Below are 19,537 nucleotides of genomic sequence, written 5' to 3' on the forward strand. Positions count from 1 at the left end.
GCTTTTGCTCTAGACTTACCCTGTCCGGTATCATAGTTGCTAGCCACATGTGGCTAATGAGCATGTGAACTTAGGACACATTTAAGCACTTGAACTTTCATATAACCAGTATACTTTTGAACTTACCTGTGGCTAGTAACCACTTAGAATATGGTCATTTTGAACTAAGACATGCTGTAAGTTTAAAATCCACCTGGTATTTCAAAGAACTAGTATAAAAAAGAATGTAAATATTTTGTTAATTTTTATAGTGACTGTATATTGAAATGATATTTTGAATGTAAATTAAATATATCATTAACATTAATTTCTCTGGTTTCTTTTTACTTAAAAATTACATATAGTTTTAAATTTTTAACCAACATAAATCTACATGTTGATGGGGTACAATATAATCATTTGGTACATGCATACAGTAAGCAATTCAAGGTAATTAGAATTCTATCATATTAGATATTTTTCTTTGTGTTTGGAGTCTATGAAGTCCTCTTTTTTAGTTCTTTATAAAATATATAAGTTGTAAACCAACCACTCTGCTGTGCTGTAGAGCACTAGAACGGATTCTTCCTATCTAACTGTGTTTTGGTCTTCCATATCCTCCCTCTGTCCCCTTTCCCCTCCCCTCCCCTTCCTGTAGCAATCACTGTTCTACTTTCTTCTTGTAGGAGGTTGACTTTTTTTTCTTTTGATCTTCCACTAGAGTGAGAAAATACAATTTGTCTTCATTATTTCACTTAACATAATGTCCTCAAGTTCCACCTGTATATTTTTTAAATCTGATGTGGCTACCATATCATTTAAAATTATACCTATGGCTTACATTTGTGGTCCACTTTCTATTTCTGTTGACAACATGGCTCTAAACCAAGGCTGATGTGTTTTGAGACTCACAGCCTCAAGTCACCCCAAGTCAGCTCTCAAATCACACCAGAATCCTTGGGAGGTGAGAGAAAAATCCGACAGATTGCATAGCTGGTAACCACCTGTTTTTCATGTTTTGATATTTCAGCATGAAAGGGAAGAAACTGAGCACTGTGGTGGTGACCCAGAGAGGGACCAGATGCTATCCGATATCCCAGGTGACTTTCTTTGAAGTGTGGTCTTATGTCAAAAGGCTTTTCCAAGCTCATCTGGGTGTACAAAGCACTAAGGAAAAGTTCAAACCCCTGAACCAGAAAACTTGGTTTTCCATGTTCAGGCCAGGGGAGTATGTGGGCACGATGCAGCACCTCTGGTATTGCGAAGCCTGGGAGAGGTGGACAGAAAGGGACGTACAAGGAAAAGCCTGGGCAGAGAGTTAGCAAGGAGAACCAGCGACTCACTCATGCTTTTATCTATTCATTCTTGTTGCAAATACTTACCATATATTTATTACATTTTTGTCTAATGTGTCCTTATTATCTACCAAGTACAGTTCTGAGTTCTTGATACGGTGGTAATCAAGGATAAAGGTTTCTACCTTCTTAGATCTCATTTTGTAGAAGTAATGGAGAACAGCAGCATACAATAAGTAAATAAATGTGATAATTTCAGATTATCTGGCTTCTAGGTTGGCTACTATTACAGACACAAATAACAATGGTTTGAGGAAAGTATACCTCCAGTGACCTAAAACTCCCCAGGAGATCCCACGATAGTACCATGACAGAGGACAAAGCCTTAAACACATAGGTCTTGGGGGGACTTTCCAAACTAGAGCAAGGGGTCACAGAAAATTTTCAGGAAGCCTGATTGATCCCCTCTATGTCTTATCCTGCAGAAACACAATAGGGTGATGGGATGGAGAGAGTTGGTGGCAAGTATTGAGCAGCTAATTAGCCAGTGTGTCTCTAGGGTACTAGTGTTTGAACAGAGACTTGAGGGTTCCATAGAGTTCCTTGTGGGAAGCCTTCAAGGGACAGGCAGCCACAGATGCAAAGAATTGGAAATAAGATTGGCCCTCATATGCAATAAAGTTTTTCTGGACAGTTGTAATGTCCTGAGCAGGAGGAGGTGAATATGTGGAAAGGAAAGGGAAGAAAATGGGAAAGGGAAGGGAGCTCTCAATTTTGGCACTGAAGAGACATCTTTATTAGACAAAGAGCAGAATCAGTTTCCATCAGGAAGTGTTCAGTGGTTGCCTCTGGAAAACTTTCATCTGAATTGCCCCAAACTAGAGCTGAGATAGGGAACTTGGTATCAGATTAAAGAGGAGGTGTGCAGGTGCCTGTCATGTGAAACGCTGGGTTCTGGGAAAGGGAAGCACAGTGCATAGCACCCAGTAGGACTCTGTATTATCGTCTTCATTGTTCTGGTTGCGGTCAGTTGGTTTCGTGAATTCTGAGGCCTTCAGTACAATTTCAGTGATGATTTTGAACACTTCCTTTTCTTAACATACTAATTAACCATAGGTTTGTTTTTTTCTTGTTCAACAGGTGATTAGATAGATTTTAGGAGATTCCCTTTTGTCACAGGTCCTGTGGCTTGCTCTGCAGTAGTGCAAGTTGTGCCCAGTGGAACACTTAGGTCGTTGGATCAAAACTTTGTCCTCTGCATCCCTTTAGAATGTAGCTGTGGATATCCATTTAAATAGAAGCCAGTACTTTCTGAGTTTCTTTTCATGTCAACCTGGACATACCCATTTTAAAAAAAATGTAGCTGGTTATTAAACTGTATTTGTTTTGTGTCTCCATCTGTGCTGTGTGCTTTCCCCGGATAGCTCACAGAACTCTGTTTGGCACTGGGCTTTGGGGCCATTTTGCATGGCTCCACTTCTACTCCTGGAGGATGGAGTTGGGGAGTGTGAGTAGACAGCCTCCTTAACTCCAGTTTTCATCACCTACACGTTCATATCCACCCCCACGGACCCCTTCACACCCATCCTTCCATTGAGCATCTATATATCAAATATCATAGCAGAATGCAGATGGCAAGTACAAAGAGGAAAGAGACAGTGCTGCCCTTCGGATCCTCTAAGTCGAGGGGACAGAGCATGGATATTATAGAGCAGGGCACTAGGTACCATGAGTAAGGGAAGCGTGGGCAGAATAGAAGTCCAGAGGACAACCCCTCACCAGGACTGAGGGTGGAGGGAAGTCTTCCGGCAGGAGATTGCACCTGAATCGGATCTTGGAGAACAGAGGCGGGTCAGGGAAGCCTTTCCAAGGCGAGGGAACAGTGAGTGCAAAGATATATTGGGGTGGAGAATCTGGCAGGCTACAGGAACTGCAATCTGTTTTAATATAGTCAGAGCATAGAACACAGGAGTGGGGTGGAGGGTGGAAGAAAATGATGCCAGAAAGGTAGGCAGGAGCTGGATCATTGAGTCCTCTGAGCCATGGTAACGTGAGTTCAGATCAAGGACCTCCATAAGACAACTGAAGGCAGAAAAGTGGTGATGGCGTCTGCAGTCTTTGAAAGCTTCTTCCAGCTGCAGTATGGAGGTTGGACTGAAGGAAGCAAGACTCACTGAAGGAAATAGGAGCAGTTGGTGGCTGTTGAAGTGACCACAGGATACAATGACAGAGCCCTGAAATTAGGTGGTGGTTGTGAAAGAGAGAGGAGAATAATAAAAGATACTCCCATGGAGTAGACCTGGCAGGGGTTGGTGCTAGATTGAATGTGGAGGTGAAAGAGAAGGAGGAGGCTTCTATCTGGGTGACAGGGGTGTCATTAGTTCTTGTATGTGACACAGGAAGGAGGACAGCTTTTCAGGATCCCACTGAGTTCAGGTTCGCTGTATAAATCGTGGGTGAGAGATCTGGGCAGAGATGTGAGGATGAGGGGGAGTGTGGTTGTCCAGGGAGAGTGGAAAGAGGAAGGGGAGAAGACAGTCTGCGCTGGCACCCTGGGGGACCCATGTTTATTGAGGAGCAATGGAAGAGTAATTAAAAAGGAACCAAGGAGGGACAGCCAGAGAAGTAGGAGGAAAACTGGAGTCCTGAAGCTGGGAAAACAGGATTTCCAAGAGTTGCACATTGGAAAGACAAATAAAATGAATCGAGTAGTGCCCACTGGGTTTACTGATGAAGAAGTTACTGCTTCTCTTGCAGGGAACATTTCTCAGGGACGGTGGGTGAGGGGTGAATGGCATGTGAGGAAGCTGACACGGAGCGTGGAGGCATCTCTTAAAAAATCTGGCTGTGAACAAGAGATAGAGATGACTAAAGAGGTAGATGGGAAGGTGAGCTGTCTAGGGCTCCCAGTGAGTTCAAATGTTGTCGCTCGTCTATGTTTTAAGCATCTCTTAGGCAACAATGCTGTGCTAGGCACAGCTATAAAGAAATTTAAGACATGCCTTCCAGTTGTGCAGCTTAGTAAATAAAACTCCAGAAATGCAGGGCCTGACAACCAACGCTCCTGTGTTTGCTAAGAGATGGTGGAGTATAGTAGTATAGAAAGTGTACACATTTTGGACTTCAAAGAGATCTGGGTACAAATCTTGGCTCTGCTCCTTTCTGACTCTGTGAACTTGAGCAAGTGATTAAGTTTGTTTAAGCCTCAGTTTTCTTGTCTGTAAAAAGAGAATAATCATGTCAACCATTCATATTTCTTGAGAGGATGTAAAACAAAATCTATTAACTTTTTAAGGGTGGGTGTTTTGTATTTATTGCTCAATATTGCATCCTCAGCACCAAGCATAGCATAATGCCTGGTCTAATGCAGAAAGTTACTAGATTTTTTTAAAATTTGTTTTCAATAATTATACTTGACAGTGGAATGCATTTTGATACATCATGCAAAATGGAGTATAACTTCTTTTTCTTCTGATTGTACGTGATATAGAATTATACAGGTTGAGTAATCATATATGCACATAGGGTCACAATGTCTGATTCATTCTACCAATCTTCCCACCCCTAAACCCCCTCCCCTCCCTTCACTCCCCTCTGTCTAATCTAAACTACTTCTATTCTACTCTAGCACCTTCCCCTATTATTGTGAATTAGCATCTGCGTATCAGAGAAAACATTTGGCCTTTGGTTCTTTGGGATTGGCTTAGCATGATAGTCTCCAGCTCCATCCATTTACCAACAAATGCTTTAATTTCATTTTTCTTTAAGGCTGAGTTATATTCCATTATATGTACCACATTTTCTTTATGCTTTCATCTATTGAAGGGCATCTAGATTGGTTCCATATATTGGGAATTGAGCTTCTATAAACATTGATGAAGCTATGTCACTGTAGCATGCTGATTTTAAGTGCTTTGGGTATAAACCAAGGAGTGGGATAGCTGGGTCAAATGGTGAATCCATTCCAAGTTTTCTGAGGAATCTCCATACTGCTCTCTATAGGTCAGTAGATATTGGATGAGTGAATAAATGAAAGGTTGACTGAGGGTATGTGAAAATAATGGCACAGAAGGCAGCTCTATAAAGGACAGCCACTATTTCTAAATTCATGAGGATGAGATAATGAGTTACTGAGCAGAATGCTTAAGTCTCTGGTCAGCAGTAACTTAGTATGGATGTCCCGACCTGAACACTCGGCTCATGACAAGAACAGGTGGCTGAGGGAGAAGAGAGGAGTCCCAGAGAGCAGATCATGCCTGGCCAGGGGCAGTCCATGGACAGTCCATGGACAGTCCATGGACGACCCTTTGCAGGTGCCAGGTGGGTGTGAATTTCTGACTCTCAGTGGCCAAGGTCAGCTAAGGGAGTCCTGCTTGTCCTCATGTGCTAGCCTTTCCCAGACCTCAACTTTGATTCTCAAAGGACAAAGATAAAAGGAAGAAGCTGAGGCAGTTCACCTCCTTGTTAACTTCTCCCTGAATAAAAATAAAAACATGTTGTGTACATTTTCTCTTTGGAAAAGCAATACCTACTACTACAAAAATAAAATCCTAGAATAGCACCAAAGAAAAAAATATCACTCCTCAAAGATAATTGATAGAAATATTTTGGTGTTGTTTTGATCAGGGTTCTCCCCCGCCCCCTTTTACTTGTCTGGTTTCTGATATACTCTCTGCTTAGTTTCTTTGTGTTCTCGAACTTAGAGGAAAGCCAGAACTACTCCTCCTGGAAGAAGGGAACTCTCTGACTGACAGGAGACAGACACCTTGGGATATTAAGGAGAAGTCAGAGACTCCTTAGTGTTAGTGGCTCTTTACCACCTTGCAGGATGCTCCAGAAGAAGAGCCTGAGCCCTTGAGTCTCCTGGGGCTCCTTGGAACTTCCCAGCTCAGGAAGTGCATAAGGCAGCCTGGCGAGGGGAGGGTGGGAGAGGGAGTGGCTCACAGGACCTGCAGTCCAGGGGCAGCCTCTTCTTTCCCCATCTCCTGGGAGAGTGGGGCATTCTGGGTAAGGAGGGAAGATGATTTATTATCTCCCGTCCTTGGGCCTGGGGCAGATGCTGCTGTGCATACACCATGCAGAGGGCCCCTAGACACAGCACACACACAGCCCCGGAGTAGAGACAATCTAATGATAATCTCATCAGTCCCCTGAGTCTGCAGAGGCAAAAACTGAGGCACGGGGAAAGGATGTGGCGTGTGGCTGGCTGAAGGCCCACAGGTAGCCCATGGGGGAGCAGAGGAGAGATGCACAGGTGCCTGCCTAACCCGATGCTCTTCCCTGCGTTGAACAGATGCCTCCGTCTGTGTGACTTCCACACAGATCACCTCTCTGAGACCTGCATTCCCCATCTGGAAAACTGAGCTTGCCTATGTCTCCTTTTGCTCAAAGAAAGAATGTTTTTAGACATGACATATAAAAGAATATAAGATTCAGGGAAGCTTTAGAAGACCTCGGTTTCGAATCCCGTGAGATCTTGGGCAATTTACTTTATCTATCTGAACCTGTTAAGCCTCTGTAATATGAGAGGAATGACAATAATAGCCGCTCTCCTGAACTTGACTATGAGCCAATGTGCTATATGCTAAAGTTATTTCATTAACAACCTTGAGAGGAAGGAATCATCATCCTACTTTAAAGATGAAGAAACTAAGGCTTGGAATTTAATTAGCTTGCCCAAGGTCAAAAGTAGGCTGTAGTATCTACCTCATAGGGTTTAATGTAACTAGCAATTTGTGAGCTATTAATGAATTTTTCGATTATGAAATGCATACATGCAAACATTTATTTGACTTTAATTTTCAGTGTAAAAATATATTGAGATTTTTAAAGGAAAAATTCCTGAATTCTAAGTTATCCCTATTTGATTTTATTCACTAAATGTTATTTAAATTGCTACTGAACGTGAAGAACTGTGCTGGGCACTGAAGGGGAGGGCACAATGTGACCTCTGCTCCCTGGAGGTCAAAGGTTATTTGGAAATGCAGACATCCAGGTAAAGATGGCTGCGGTGTTTAGAAACTGATATCCAAGGGGGATGTGAGCCTGGGAGATGCAGGAATGAGCTTAGTCTGGAGCAGTGGTTCCCAGCCATGGCCTTGGCTGTGGTTAACCCTGGAGATTCTGATTTACCAGGGAACGGATGGGGCCCCGGCATCTTTTGTTTTGCTTTTTAAAAATCCCTCTGGGATCTTAATGGGTCACCAGGGCTGAGAGCTGCTGATCTAGACCATTGAAGACACATCCCTGAGGAGGTGACACCTAAGTTAGGGTTCATTCTAACTGCAGCTGACAGCTTTGTCAGGTGGACATTCCCTGTTCTGACAGGGAGGGATGGAGACCACCCTCTGGAGGGCCCCCCAGGTGAGCTGCACCTCTTGAGAGAAACTTGGTGAGACTGCAAGCCTGCCCACCCCAGCCCTCCAAATGCATGCCCCACATCATCAGAGAGAAGGTTTCCTAGGGCACATGGAGGCCCCATCTCTCCTCTGCTCAACCAGCTGCTACCCAGTGGGGACAGACTGAGAGTTCTTGGAGCTGTGACTTCCAGGGTAGTTTCTCCTGGTATCCATCAGGCTGTTGATGGGGGGCTGCCTCCCAGACAGACTTCATCACAGGTCACTCAGTCAGGCCTGGTGACACAACCTTGAGAAACACATCCATCAGCTGCTCATACAGTTCTCGTACCTAAGAGGTAGATGCTGTCACCCAGTTGTGAGAACTTGGGCAAAGTGTTTAAAATCTGAGTCTCAGTTTCTTCAGCTATTAAATGGGGTCATAACAGCATTTCCTTCATAAGGTTGTTTATAAAAGAGTCAGGGAAGGATAGGCACGGTGGTGTACACCTGAAGTCCCAGCTCCCTGAAAGACTGAGGCAAGAGGATCGCTCGAGCCCAGGCGTGGAGGCCAGCCTGGGTCACACATGGAGACCCTGTTTCAAGGCTCATAACCACATCAGTGGCCAGCTCGACCAGGTCAGCTGTACTGTGCATTCAGCGTGTGAAATGAAATGATGCCAGGCCAGATTGTCACTGGACTGTGGCCAAGAGGGCTTGGTGGTGCTGAGTCCCCAGGTGAGAAACATCTGCGTGATTCTAGGCAGTGCCAGGTGGAGGCAGGCCCACCCTAGAGAAGGGCAGCTGTTCTTGGAGGCAGAATGGAAACCAGCTGCTTGAATCCTGTGCCAAGCAAGAAGATGGAGTCCAACATGCCCACTCATCCTGCCCCCTGCACCCAAATTACCAACGACTTGAATCTCCACCTTCACAGCTGGGGTGTGAACAGAAGGGCAAAGGGAATCCAGAAGTGTCCAGTGGGGATAGATGCCTCTATCCAGAAACACACTATAAGAGGAGGCAAAGCATTCCAACTTGCCCCACTCCCCAAATCTTGCACATTAAAACCTGAAGTTTCAGAACTAAAAGTGCTTTAAAGATCATCCACTTACTTATTTGAAGAAGAGGAAGCAATCCAAGAAAGGGAGAAAAACTTGGCAAAAGGGTAGAGTTGAGACCCAGAGCAGGGCCACCTGGCTCCTGGACCCCTGTTCATTTCCTGTCTGGGATGAAGCTAGAAGGCTGGTCCAGGTCATGCTCTCAGGGCATGAATACCTCCAGTCAGGCCCATCCACAGCAGCTGTGCAAGTGGGAATCTGCACTGCTCAACCTTGCTTCTCCTTTCTTCTAGTTAAATGTTTCATGAATGAATGAGGCAAGATGTATCCAGACTACATCTGCTCTGATTAATTGTAATATGTAATTGTTAATCAATATATAACCTTCAATGTGCATCTGTTTCAGTCAGCTTTTTCGCTGTTGTAACTAAAAGATCTGACCAGAGTAATTTTAGGGAAGAAAAGTTTATTCGAGGGCTCATGTTTTCAGATGACATGTTTAGGATAATGCCACTCCCATTCGCTCAACTTATAGCAGTACTTCCACCTGCCTCATGATGACCATGTAAGGGATCTTATAGATGATCTGATTCAGTGGTTGTTAAGATCCTCATTTCCTTAGTGGAGCTTCTGAATAAAATCTTATGTGGAATTCTAAGGGTAGAGCTATTTGGAATACAGCTTTGTAGAGCCAGAGGTTTACCCATTTGGATTTCCTCTTGCTCTGTTCCTTCCCCATTTTCCAACCCCCTGAGATAAGAGCCCGATTTTACAAATGAGCAAAGTGAGTTCTAGAAGTGAAGTCACACCAGAGTAGACTTCTGAGCCTAAATTCCAGAGTTTGAGAACAAGTTGCTTACAAAAAAAATAAGAGTTGCTCTTTAGTTTCCATTGGTTAGAATTCTAATATTTTGGGCATTAAGTGAATGAATAAAATGAGACTTTTCTTAGGGAATTAATCATGTAATTAGTCAAACATTTGTTAAGCATATGACCTTACCAGTTGCTTAAAGATTCCATGAGCTGAATGCAGACACAATGAAAAGCAGCCTCTCGTGCTAATGAAAATCAGAGAGTGTCTTTAATTAAGATTAGATTCCACTCCAGACACTCCAAGTAATTGTGGCTTTAAACAAGATGGAAGTGTGCTTCGCACTCACAGTAGGAACGGAAGGTGAGTAGTCCAGGGCTAGTTCCGTGGAGTTCTCTGCCACACTAGGGTATGGCCCTCAACTCTCTGCAGCCAGAGGTGGTTGGAGCTCTTGCCATCCTCTCTACTAGACATCACGATGGGGAAAAGGATGAAGGAAAAGGGGACTAAGAGGCTGGGCCTGATAAATTTTAAGGGTTTCCCAAACACTGACTAAAGAAACTGTGGACTTGACAAGTTTCATGTCATCCCTGATTCTACAGGAGGTTGGGATAGAGTCCATTCCAGTAGCCATCTGCTCTGCCCCAAATCAGGGTTCTATTGTAACAGAAAGAGGGAAGAATTGTGCTGGGGACTGTCGCAGTGTGTATCCCTTATGTTTATTTTCCTACCCTTTGTTTTTCTAAGCAGAGTTTGAGGAAGCCTAAAGTTATTCAGTGTGATGAAGGTAGGAAAGTGGGGAAAGGAAGAGAGGGAGGGGCTAAGAATGGTCTCTGTAAAGTTGGGTCAAATGGGGGCTGGGGTTGTGGTTCAGTGGTAGAGTGCTCGCCTAGCATGCATGAGGCACTAGGTTTGATCCTCAGCACCACATAAATGTAAAATAAAGATATTGTGTCCACCTAAAACTTAAGAATAAATATTTAAAAAAAGAGTTGGGTCAAATGCAGTGTTGATGATCCCATGATGTATGTCAAGTGTTTACCAAATTTTGTGCCTCAAGGGTCATATATCTTATCCCCCAGGCAATAATTGTTTAATAATTGAAAAATAATAATGTAGCTTCATGCAATAAAACATTATCTGGCCCTAGATCCTGGTTTGGGGTAGAGGGGGTTATGGCAAAAAAAAAAAAATGTGGCATATACATACAATGGAATATTACTCAGCAACAAAAAGAGAATAAAATCATGGCATTTGCAGGTAAATGGATGGCTTTGGAGAAGATAATGCTAAAAAAACAAATGCCAAATGTTTTCTCTGATATAAGGAGAATGATTCATAGTGGGGTAGGGAGGGAGAGCATGGGAGGAATAGACAAACTCTAGATGGGGGGGTGGGAGGAAGAAGGAGGGGCAGGGGATTAGCAATGATGGTGGAATGCGATGGACATCATTATGTATGAAGACACGAATTGGTGTGAACATACTTTATATACAACCAGAGATATGAAAATTTGTGCTGTATATGTGTAATAAGAATTGTAATGCATTCTGCTGTCATTTATTTTTTTAAAAAAAATCAATTTAAAAAATTTAAAAAATAATTTAAAACAAGAAAACAAACAGGACAATTTATGAGAATATTTAGTACTGCACATTCAGGGCATGCCAAAGACCAAAAATACTTTGAACAAAAAAATGTGATTAAGCTAATGTGGGAAAAATGAAAGCCAATGTGCGGTTAGACTGCATGGAATAATATTATTTCACTTTGGTATTAATGTGGGCAGCTGTGCACAGTCAGGTTGTTTTAAATGATGAAAAATTGTTATTGAATGATATTATTGATAATGGCAGTATTTCTTTTCAAATTTAAGACCAAGTTGTAAAGTACTCGGGTCTTATCTCCATGCACAGTGTAGGAAGTGTGGACAGTTTTGTGGCTGCTAGAGCTCATCCCCGCATCTGAGATAGGAAAGCGTTTAATAGACTGATTCCGTGCCGCTTTCTTCTGGGAGATTTCAATTTCACTGCAAGCAATTTACATAGAGAGTCACAGCTTGAATTCATAGCTCATATCTTGGTTGCTTTGGAGATAGCTTCTCTGTTGGAAAGGCAATTACGACCTGCAGGAGAAGCCTGTCTACCATTAGTCTCCAGTTTTAAACGTTGACAGGTGGAGATGGAGGTGGGGGTGGGGGTGATTAATAAAGTGCTTTGTCTTTCTAGTCCTGGAAGGAAAGCGATTTAAGTGTCACAATTTCCTAGTCTCCAGAGATTTCTTTTTCCTGAACATTTCAAGCTTTTGACCAAAATGAGAATAGGAGTCTTTCGTAATTAGTGAACTTTGTCATATTATATATATGAGGACAATGAAGTGACCAAAGGGCACCCTTTCAAAAGTTTACTAAACCATAGGAAAAAAAAAAAAGAAATCTAGTGAGACTGTAAAAATCACTTCTCGCCCCTGGGTGTGAATAGCTTTGAAATGTATGCAGAGATTTGTGTTATATTTATTGTTCTTAGGGGAAATGGAACTGAACTCTGGTGATCCTTGGTACGATTGTACCACAAAACAGTCCTGACAATAATGTTCTTGAGATAGTTTTCCCCTTAACTGCTAATATGGGAAAACTGTTGTATCTGAAAATTAGATCATGGTTCAGCCAAACAAATGTGTATTTTCTGAGTGACTTATTCTCTGCAAGTCCCTGACATAGCCAGAGGCTTGTACATTCAAATCAGAGACCTGAGCTAAGACCTTCCAGCATTTTCTCTAATTGACTTGGGCATGGGGACCCCTGATTCCTTCTCCTTTAATTGTCACCTTAAATTCAGGGCTAAAAGGCTATAATTATTTGAAGTAGCTGAAATTTGAGTGACCCAGATAATTATCTCAGCAAGATGGGCTTAAAGTTTATTGACACAAATGCCAGTTTCATTAAAGGTTTGGTACAAAAGGCAAGTCCATGAGACAGCTGGTTGACCGAGGTGAATTGACAATGAACAGCACCAAAGACACAGGAATCACCAGGGACTTTGTAGTAATTACCATCATTTCCATAACACAGTTAGCAGAGGATTATGGGAGGCCAGAAGAATCTTTATAGTTACCATACTTTGCTTTCCCCAAATTGAAACTAAGCTGCTTACCATCAGACTTCTTCTGTCATCATTTCTCAATGGGAACCCCAGAGCACTATGGCTGAGACTTCACTCAGGCAAAAGTACACAGTGGATGAGTCAAAATGAATCAAAACCATACTTTTCCCTAGATTCTGGGCAGCCAAAGCTAACACAATGACAATAGTAAATTTTGCACAGGTATAGATTTTTAAGTCCTACCTATTAATTTCTCTCCTCTGCATGTTTAATGCATGACTAAAGAGAGCACAATAATTATCTGCTATAAAGTTTAATTTTTTTAAACAATCATCTGAATTTAAATGAATCCCTCTATACTGCATTTTAGGGTTTATTGATCATCATTACATAGTAAGAATTCCACATGTAGCTTAACCAGAGATCACCATGGGAATAAAACACTTTTTTTATACCATTCACCAAATGCTACATACTATTGTTGGTTAACATAGAGTAGGCATGTCATGCTTCTCTAACTAGACCATAAGCTATTAGAAGCTGGTGCCTTTTAGTAGCAACATTGCATGAACTCAGTGGTCTAAACAGAATAATTTCTGTGGGTCAAGAATCCAGGCCAAGATTTGCAGAGCTGCAGAGAAAGACAGAAATTCGGATCTCCAGCTCAGTTTTAGAATGGCATTTATTTCAGGGAGCAGGTATCCTGCTGAAGAGCTGGTGCCCTTGCCACAGAAAGTTGCAAGCAAGCCTATCCAAAGATTCAGAGAAGCCAAAGAAGCTGCAGGCCAACTTGCTGCAGCAGGGAGATTCAGCAAGAGCTAGAGGAATTGGTTTCTGTCCCCTGCCAAGGAGCTGTAACTGAGGAATTGAATTCTGTAGCCAATGAACTCCATGCAGTAGACATTCAAACTTAAGAATTCATGGAAAAGCAACAAAAGCTTCTTCAGAAAAAAATCTTCCCTAACACAGAAAGTGCTGCTTAAAGGGTTCTGATGTTGGGGTAAGCAATGAATGTGATTCTTCACCTCCTGCTTAGAATATAGATTTCCCATAGTCTGGTAAAGTGAAAGATGTTCTGCAAAATGTCTTTAAACTGTAGACAGTTTGAAACTATTAATGTGTAACAATGGCTGGAAAGGAAGTACTTCTTTTTTATACCTTCAGGATGTTAAAAAAAAAAGTTTATGCTACCAGTAACTAGCATTATGTTCAAATGCATTTAAACTTGTGATTTACGCTCATTGATCTCTCTTCTGGAAGATCATTTAATGGTTTCAAAAGAATTCAGAATTTCAGTTACATGTTAAATGCTTCTAATTCTAAGTAGGATGTGAAATGGGTTCATGCTGAAATGGTAAATAAAAACTCCAATTTAAAGCTAATTTCTGTGATGCCAGAGAAGATTGCAAAAGACTTTTGCCTTGTTTAGCTCAAGGCTAGAGAAAGCCTATGAAGCGATGAGATTTACTCAAAACTTTTGTGGATGAAGTTCACGGCTGTAGTTAGCGGAGACGTGATTTCAGACCTGATCATAAGGCACTTGGTATCTTGAAGCAGCAGTTCCCTAACACATCACTAACTGAGCTGACTGAAACTGCAAAAATCATGTTTTGAAAGATGCTTAGAAAATTCTGTATGTTAAAAAGCATTTTACTTTCACAGCTTCATCCAAATCTTTACTATGAGGTTCAGCAAACACTGAAAATTTTATTGAGGATATATTCAAGCTCATTAATGGAAGATACAAAAGGAAATCAGGAATAATATATTGTTTTTCTCAGAAAGACTCTGAACAAGTAACTGTTAGTTTACAGAATGGGAATCCATGCAGGTCTTGACCTGCCAATATGGAATCAGATGATAAGACCAGGTTCATACAAGATGGTCAGCTAATGAACTTCAAGTGGTAGTGGCAATGGTTGCATTTGGTGTGGGAACTGATAAGTCAGATGTGAGGTTTGTTATTCATCATTCAATGAGTAAAGCCATGGAAAATTATTACCAAGAGAGTGGATGTACATGTTGAGATGACATGGCAGCAAACTGCATTTTGTATTATGGCCTTGAAGATATATTCATAGTAAGTTTGATGGTGGTCATGGAAAATGTGGGACAATAGAAGTTTTATGAGATACTGCTAAAACATAAGCAAATGTATTAATAGCTCAGCATTTAATGAAGTGCAGAACTCAGAAGCATGTAATAAAATGTCTGATAACTGCTTGTAAGGACATTTCATTTGAAAATAGCAATATAACAGAATACTATAGAGATCTGATTAAGATCCTGAAACAGGCAGAACTGAATGAAAAACTCACTCTATTAAAACGGATTGATTCTTGGATGGGAAAGGATGCAGCCAAACAGAGAGTAGCAGGTGTGTTTGCTCCTGTATTCCCTGGGAAGACCTGGAGAAAATCATAACACACTTTCTTCTGCAGCTGTATCTTAAAGAAGACGATAGTTTTACAGCTAATACTACCATTTAGTACTTGAAAATAGGACCTAAAGCTAATCTCTGAACAGTGGAGCACACATTATTATTATACAAGTGAACAAGCACACACAGAGCCACTTCAGGGTTCAGACATCTTATTCTGAACAAGCTGATAAAAGGAAAGAAAAATTCAGGTAACTTCCAGAAGTCTACTAACATGCTTTAACAGTCTGGTTTTAAGAATACAGGGGCTCAGAAAATTGATGATGCCTAAAAGGACTGTTACAAATTTCCCATGAAAACAACAGTTCCTTCATGTATACACCATTAATTTTGTGGTTAATAGTTTAATTTTAAAAAATATTTATGTTTTAATTGTAGTTGGACACAATACCTTTTTTATTTACTTATTTTTATGTGGTGCTGAGGTTTGAACCCAGGGCCTCACACATGCTAGCAAGTACTCTACTGCTGAGCCCCAGCCCCAGCCCCAGCCCCAATAGTTTAATTTTAAGAACAATTTCATTGATACTTTATATAAGAGAGCTATATTTTCAGAGCTTATCTCTGAAGATATGAGCATTTAAGGCCTGTCAAAATTGGGAATCAAGAATTACATAATTTTATAACATGAAATAGGGAAAGTAAATAATTTTAATTCAACATTTTATAAATATAAAATACTTCACAATAAGTTCCTGACCCTCTTAAGCTCCTTAAGCCTTAGTATACTTAATTGTATTGTTTTCTTTTGACACAACTACCTTTTTGATAGCAATATTAAGCTGACACAGGCTTCTTGCTACAAGTGAGAGATATTTTAAGCTGAATAAAGTCGATGACTTTAGATTTTAGCTGTAAAGTTCAAACAGAAAGAGAATAGGCATCAATACAAATAAGATAATAAATAAGATACAGATACATTTGTACTTCAGTAAAATAAAACTATAAGCTTCTGAGATTTTACAATAAAAAATGTATCTGGTCTGTTAGAATGCCTTTTGGCTAAATAGATAAAAATTAAGTTAAATTCTCTCCAAGGCTAAATCACAAGTGAAATGTTAAAATTTAAAACATAAAAACAGGTCTGGGGTTGTGACTCGGTGGTAGAGTGCTCGCCTAGTATGTATGAGGCACTGGGTTTGATCCTCAGCACTGCATAAAAATAAAAAATAAAGATATTGTGTTCATCTAAAACTAAAAAATATTAGAGAAAAAACATAAAACAAGTAGCACAAGATTTCTTGTATAATAAGTGGTCAATTTTGTGTTAGAAAAATATGTCTGTAAATAAATTATTTGAACCAATATCATCCTTAGGATTTTATTTAATACTTTCCCCACTAACATCATTATCACTTCTGTATTGGGAAAGAAAGAAATTGAGTCCAGGCATGACTGAATTGGGACTGTGCTTCAGTGTGTTTTCTACAGCTGAGGTCTCATTTGAAGACTTGAATGAGGAAGGAGCCATTTCCAGGCTCACAAGTCTTATGTTTGTGTGTCTCCTCCAGCACCCAGCCCTACATTTTGCCCATGTAATTTGCACTTGTTAAGAACAAATGGGGATTTTGACTTCCAAATACAGAAATTTTGAATGGGTTGCTACATATGGGTGAGGCTACTCATTTGCTCTGGAGCACCTCTTCAAGGGATTAGGTGTCGATAGAGGTCTGGATGAAGCTGGTTTGCAAAAATGTGCCTGGGTAGAACACATCTCTGGGTGAAAAGGTGCAAGTAACAATGATAGTAGCTCCTAGTTATTGAGCATTTAACATGTGCAGAGAGGCCTAGAAAGGTGAAGCACCTTGCCCAAGAATAATAAAGCTAGTAAATGGTTGAGCTGGGAAATCTTATTCTATTAATTCCAACATGCATGTTCCAGCCACCAAGCCTTAGTGCCAGTGATAGATGGCTCTTTGGATAGGGAATGAGGCATACTGCTGCCTAAAATCTCAGGTTGTTTCATCCAAGAGAAGGGTTAAAAAGCAATAAAAACTCAACAGAAAGGTACTGTTTAAATTGCTTTTCTTTTTATAAAGGCCAATTTTTACAGCAAACAAGCAATAAATCAATTTCTAACCCCTGGCACAATTTAGCAGCGATAAGTGGGGAGGGGAGACAATGGTCATTCACAGTCACCCGCAGTGCCTGTGATAGGCAGTGAGGCTGGTCTTCTGGGGTGGGAGGTCAGAAGGGCAGGATGCCTTGGAACAGAGCAGGAAGCGGTTGCATACGTGCAAGTGCAGGCTAGGTTTTTTTGTTGGATATCCTCTTGGCCTCCATCCAGAGCAGAATTTTATTTCCCAAGTCAGGTTATTATGCTCCTGTGATTTGGGGGTTTCAAGGTCCCAAACCATTAACATAATATGTAATCATATCACCCTGGGCAGATTTCTGTCCAGTGTTCTTTATGACTTATTGCAAGGACAAATCAGAAACACATTTATCAGTCAGGACAAGCTAGCCACAAGCCATATTGACTACTAAAAATAAGAGTGTTATAGTTCTGTATACTATACCCAAACAGACATATGCCCTTAAATACAGGCTCTAAGGAAATAAGGATCATTACATAATTTATCAAGGGAAGGAGGAAAGCCATGTCTTTCTCTCAAAGTATTCATATTCAGCATTTACTGGGTGATGAGGATGCACACCCAGCATTTACTGCATATCCTTCTCATGATGTTTTTCTTTTATTTCTTACAATCCAGCACATTTGATGGTCTCTCAAAACTTCTTAAACAGTGTCAGGATGTGTTACTCATGAGCCAAAAATGCTAGACCTCATTACAGATTTTCAGTTCCCTCCCTCTTGACAGATACTGCTGTCTTGCTGCTTCCCCAAGTGTGTACCATTGAGTTAAGGAGCAGGAATCACAGAGACTGACTTGTCCCTTTTCTGAGTGTCACCATCTATGAGGCCTTATAAATGTCTGGGTTTGTCCGTGCTATCTGAAACAAAGATGGGCATATGCTCAAGGGCAGGACAGATTGTGCATATCCAGGCAGGTCAGTATCGAAGCAAGGTGATATTTGTAGGATAGAATCTGAGAAGACCAAAAAAGGTGACAGTTGGAAATAAAAAAAACAAAGGGAAATATGAAAAAGTGCCTATGAAGTGGTTCTCAATCTTTGCTACATGTTAGAATTAACTTAAGTTGTTCTGAAAATTCTAATAGTTAGGTCACAGCTTCAAATCAACTAAATCAGAGTATCTGAGGATACAACTGAGGCAAAAGTACTCACTAAAACATACCTACAAGGGCTGGGGTTGTGGTTCGGCAGTAGAGTGCTCGCACATGTGAGGTGCTGGGTTCGATCCTAGCACCACATAAAAACAAATAAATAAATAAATGGTATTGTGTCCAACTAATTACAATTAAAAAAATAAAAACAAACACACAAAAACTTCCCTACATTAATCACCTAACAGAAGAGGAGGTTTTCCCATTTCTAGGAATAAATATGGTATTACTTATAATAATAGGTATATTATAAACACTGAAAAACAATATTGCTGCAAACTCAGTGGCTTATAAACAGAATTTATTATCTCATAGTTTGTATGGGTCAGGAATTCAGGCATAAATTAATAGGGTTGCTGTGCTTTAAGGTTTTTCATGAGACTATAATCAATGCGTCACACAGAGCTGAGGTCTCATCTGAATGCTTGAATGAAAAAAAGAGCCACTTCCAGTCTCACATGGTTGTTGGCAGGATTTGGTTCCCTGTGGCTGTAGATTGAAGGCCTCATTTTATCTTCTCCTCATGTGAGCCTCCCTATGTAGCACTTGTTCATCAAAACATGCAAGCTGAAAAGGTAAAGAAGACTGTCTGATAGCAAGATGAAAGCTATTATAGAACATAATTTCAAAAGTGATACTCTAGGACTGGGGTTGTGGCTCAGTAGTGGAGCCCTTGCCTAGCACCTGTGAGCCCCTGGGTTCAATCCTCAACACCACATAAAAATAAATAAATAAAATAAAAAAGTATTATGTCCAACTACAACTAAAAAATAATTTTTTTAAAAAAAGTGATACTATATTGCCTTTGCCACACACTGTTAGAAGTAAGTCATAGAGTCTGCCCACCCTCAATGTGAGAGAATAACACAGAGGAATAAGTGTCAGGAAGTGGGGTGCTTATGGACTATTTTAGAATCTGTCCATCACACATACTATACCACAAACTCTATTATTCTATGTATTGATTCCACATCTTGGCTATTGTTAATAATACTACAATGAACGTGGAAGTGCAATATTTTTTCAACATACTATTTTCATGTTCTTTGGATACACAATCATTTGTGGGATTACTGGATCATATGGTAGTCATATTATTAGTTTTTTGAGTAGCCCCCATACAATTTTCCATAGTGGCTAAACTAATTTATATTCCTACCAACAGTGCACACCCATGTCAGCATTTCTCTTTTCTCTTTTTAATAACAGCCACTTTAACTGTAATGAAGTTGTGTCTCATCGTGGTTTCAATATGCATCTCCCTGATGAG

At 40.7% G+C, this 19,537-nt stretch overlaps 1 pseudogene; it reads left to right on the top strand.

Annotated features, from left to right (window-relative positions):
- Nucleotides 1-9,804: 9,804 nt before the first annotated feature.
- Nucleotides 9,805-15,214, top strand: LOC143400478 (ATP-dependent DNA helicase Q1 pseudogene; annotated as a pseudogene).
- Nucleotides 15,215-19,537: the final 4,323 nt, after the last annotated feature.

The sequence above is a fragment of the Callospermophilus lateralis genome, chromosome 5, assembly GCF_048772815.1.
Source record: "Callospermophilus lateralis isolate mCalLat2 chromosome 5, mCalLat2.hap1, whole genome shotgun sequence".
NCBI classification, from domain to species: Eukaryota; Metazoa; Chordata; class Mammalia; order Rodentia; family Sciuridae; genus Callospermophilus; species Callospermophilus lateralis.